Source organism: Solanum tuberosum, unplaced genomic scaffold (genome assembly GCF_000226075.1).
Source record: "Solanum tuberosum cultivar DM 1-3 516 R44 unplaced genomic scaffold, SolTub_3.0 scf00225, whole genome shotgun sequence".
Taxonomy (NCBI): Eukaryota; Viridiplantae; Streptophyta; class Magnoliopsida; order Solanales; family Solanaceae; genus Solanum; species Solanum tuberosum.
The window spans coordinates 79964-84717 of NW_006239149.1; the positions used below are offsets into that span (position 1 = coordinate 79964).

The following is a 4754-nucleotide window of genomic DNA, read 5'->3' on the forward strand; positions in this document are numbered from 1 at the left end:
TTTTAAACTCCCCCCCCCCCCCCCCCCCCCCAAAAAAAACACCCACTCCTCACAAATGTTTCATAACCTATCAAAATAAAGATATTTTATTCTAGTTTCCAATGCATCCAACTTCTTGTCAATCCGACTTTTGAGTAAAAAGTTATGATTGTTTTATTTTAAAAAATAACATAGCAACTATGCAGTAGGGCAAACCTGGGTCACGTAGCCAATCACATAGTTCGCGTGGACAATTCCAGAATGTGGCTAGGATAGTTGGGAGAGTTGGCAAAATAGCCACTCTCAAAACTTAATTTGACATTAAGTCACAAGTCTTCAAAAATTTGTGGTATTGCCACTAATTATGACATCATCCATGTGCCCTACTTGGGACATACAAAAGCATCTCCTAAGTTATAATATGTACACTTTTCCAACAAATATGGAATAATATGGGTATTTTCAGTGTTTAAAATTATATTAGAAAAAGAAAAACTCTCCAACAAGCAACTCATTTTGGCTGCTGATTTTGCCGATTTCGTCAAATTTTTTGGCCGTATTATTCATTTCAAAGGTAAAATCATCATCTCCTACTCACTGCTTTCATATTTACTCTATTTTCTTTCAAAAATCAAGTTTCAAAATTATTTTTTCGCCATTTTAGAAGCTTGAGAAATCTTCTATAACTCATTAGTAGATACATTTCAGTAGTTTAGAAGCATTAAAAATATGTTTCTCCATTGCAAGAGCTCAATTTTTTAACCGAATCTTATGCAGTCGCATTTTTGTACGGATTTCATATCTCATCAATCGTTAAAGATTGATATTGTAATCTAGTATCTATAATTGTATTCTATAATTGCAGTAGCTGAATTTGTTGTTGGTGGTGGTGATTATATGGCAGTATGGGATGAGACTCCCAAAAGCTGAAATGGGAAATCTTTTAATAAGACGACAATGCCCATTGTGTTGCGTCGCAATAGTTCATATGACGATATGATTGCAAGCGTAATTGAGGCCGGTGAGTTAACTTGTGAGCTAAATGACTTGGTGATTAGCTATCAAATGAATGGGAGGGGAAAAATACATTCAACATTCATAAAGAATGATAGGCACGTGCGTTTGTACATGTTAGATATTGGTATTGATGGCTCTAGGCCTACATTGAGGATAAATATCAATGCGAGGCCTCCTATTGAACTAAACGAATTCATTTAACGACAACAATTATTCGATTGAAAATGAAAGCTTGGGTGATCATTCAAAGGAAAGCTTGGGCGATTATTCAAATGAGAGCTTGGGTGACCATTCAATGAATTTACATGATCATCCAAGGAATGTAGAAAACCATACAGTCAATGCGGAAGATCCTAACCCAAATGTTGTGAAGAAATACAGGGAGAACAGGAATTAGGATCACAACCCAACCATTACTTCTCCAATGGAACTAATTTATGCATAAATCAATCTTTCAGTAACAATAATGAATTGCAATTGTTACTAGCCAAAGTGGCGGCAAATAAGTCTTTTGATTTTGCTACTGTGAAGAGTTGTACTAAAAACTCAAAGGTGAAATGTGTATCTCACAATCGTGCATGGATGTTGTGGGCGAGGAAATATGAGTTCGGATAGATTTCGCATCTACAAGTACATTGGCGAGCATAATTGTGGCGTTGAACATGCCAACAGTAGCCATAAAAAAATTTCAATCAAAGTCATTGCTTCACTTTGTGTAAATATGCATCGTGATGGTAAGGGTCCAAATGTTAAAGAGATTCAAAATGCTATGTTTAATTCTTTTCTTTGTAGTCCAAACTATTGGAAATGTTGGAAGGGAGGTGTGGTTGCCAAGGAAATGGTCTGAGGGACAGCAGAGAATAGATATTCATGCTTATCGATTTTTTCCTATATTATCGAGACTCTTAATGTTGGTTCTAGCTATAGTATCATGGTAAACAAGGATATTCATAGGTTCATGTATTATTTCTTGGCCTTGGGTGCATGCATTAGGGTATTTGCCCACATGAGAAAGATAATTGCGGTCGATGAAATTCATTTACATGATAAATACGAGGGCGTGTTGTTGAGCGTTGTTGTACAAGTTACGGAGAATCATATTTATCCAATTGCCTTTTGTGTCGTGAACAAGGAGAATGATGTATCGTGGACATTCTTCTTTGAGAAGATGAAGGAGATTATGGTCGATGAACCAGATTGTGCTTTATCTCCGATAGACACAAGAGCGTCGCCAATGGTATTATGAGTGTTTACAATCATGCTCACCACGGATATTGCATGAGGCACCTCAGTAGAAATCTTTGCGTAAATCATCGTTATGGATATTCCCTCTATCTTTACTACAATGCAGCAAAGGCTTATTCGTTGGAGGAGTTTAACAATCATTTTTTAGAATTCAAGAATAAATGTCCCATGACAGCCGTCGACTTTGAGCACGAAATTGGATTTGAGAAGTGGAGCAGGGCACATTTCTCTGGCAATAGATATGATGTCATGACCATAAATATCACCGAGTCAATCTATTCTATGCTGATAGATGAAAGAGAATATTCAGTGGCATCTATATTTAATTCGATTGGTAAGAGGTTTGGAGAATTGTTCAGAGAGGCATGCATATATCCTCAAATCAATGGGTAATCAAATGGTGTTGGCTACCAAAAAATCGAAAGAAAAAAATTATCGAAGGCGACTCCTTGTATGTGGAGAACGTAATGGGGGACGACAATCAATTTACCGTGTTTAGTGCAGGTGTTACTGTCAATGTGAACCTACTAGAAAAGTCATGTTCTTGTAGGGAATATAACTTGATCAAGATACCTTGTGCTCATGCGATGGCCGCTTGGAAATTGAAGCATGGCAATAAGTATGGTATGAGCATCTATGAGTAAACTTCGTCTTTGTATAATTTGAATCATACCACCTTGCACACTTGAATTCTATAAATGTTGTCCCTCTCGAGTCGGAATGATGTGTGCCCGAAGAATTGCTTAATATGAAGATTCTTCCACCTCTTGTCGATACCAAGCTTGGAAAAAAAAAATGTGTCAAGGGTGTCGATAAGAATTTCAAGAGCAAGAGAAGGAACAAATGTTCAATTTGCAAGAGAACCGGACACAAGAGAATCACATGTATGAACAACAACAAATCTTAAATAAGCTTGATTGAATTTGTTTTTGTAATCAAGCTATTGTTTTTTTGCCCCAACATTTTGGTCAATTTAATGTCAGCTATTATCGAAACTACTCATGATCTAATATAGACCAATCAAAAGATGACATATATTTTGTACACTATCTATTAATGTTTATTATTGAGTCCACTAGTTCTGTATTAAGCTGCGTATTATTAACATATGAAAATTCATGGTATTCGTAATGCAATGATTTTAATGCATGAATTAGAATGATTAAAGAAGGAAGTTCTCTAAAAAAAATTAAAAATTCTACTAAAACTGTGAAGGGTATCATGCATGCTATTTTTAATGTACCAAATCAAACAATGCTTAAGAAATAATCTAAATATAACTAATACAAGCATTATTTGAATATACACTCTACCAAACGAACCCTTAAAGAATTGTCAAAAAATTAGATGTTACCGTTGAAAAAGTAACAATTTGAACTTTTGTTACCTTTGTAAAATTTGAATATCTAAAAATTTACTGGTTGACAAAATATATAAACCCTTTATACAATCGATACATCTCTGTGTGTGTGGTGTATGTATGACCAATGAGATTTATACTTGACATTAGTAAGGTATATTCGGGTTTATATATATGTTAAAGAATTATCAATACTGCACCTACTAGAATATGATACATATATATAGACCATAACTGGTAGAATTTAAAAAAGACAATAATTAATTACTAATAAATTATATTTTATAAATTTATCCAATTAAATTAGTTTAAACAAGTCATGTGATATGTAAGGATCCACATAAATTGAGGGTGGTGATCAGAGATGTACGAGGAAGAGTTTTGGTTATACAATCAACATCCTTAGAACAATGTTTGAGAAAGTATAAGTATATCCTGAGGATTTTTGTTCAACCATAACTCTTTCCACACATTGTTGATTACCACCCCCACACTACAACATTTTAGGGATACGGCCACCCTAGAAAAGTGTTGTCTAAACTAGCAAAAAGTGTGCCCTTTGATAAAAGGCTACACTTTTTGACTTTTGACAACACTTTTTTGGGGGTAGCCTAAAGAGGTGTAACCTTTGACTTTAGACAACACTTTTCAAGTGTTGTCGTATTAGCTACGCTTAAAAGCGTAGCCTAAAAGGGAAAAAGGCCACGCTTTCCGGCTAAGCTTAAAAGTGTTGCCTTGTTAGCTACACGTTCAAGCGTAGCCTAAAAGGCAAAAAGGCCACGCTTTGCAGCTACACTTAAAAGTGTTGCCTTATCAGCTACACTTTCAAGCGTGGCCTTTTCTTCCATATTGCCCACGATTTTAAAGTGTTGCCTTTTCTATCTTATGTATGACAACACTTTGAAGTGTAGTCCTTGACCATGTGCATACACAATTTACAGTCCTATGGCTACACTTTTAAGTGTGGCAATATTATTTTGGCTATAAAAGATTTATATGCCACAATTTCTAATTAAAAAACACCAATATTGTTTTGCAATCAATAAACTCAAGCATCAAATTAGCTAATAAGTAATTCAAATAAATAGATTTGCAATAAACTTTAAAAGATAGTATGTCTTGTGTACATACACATACTTATAAAGCAATATTC

The 4754-nt window shown here is 34.9% G+C and overlaps 1 protein-coding gene across 1 annotated transcript in view; it reads right to left on the reverse strand.

Annotated features, from left to right (window-relative positions):
• LOC102605550 (uncharacterized) overlaps nucleotides 1-4754 on the reverse strand; it is an 89900-nt gene that overhangs the window by 47668 nt on the left and 37478 nt on the right. The window lies entirely within an intron of this gene.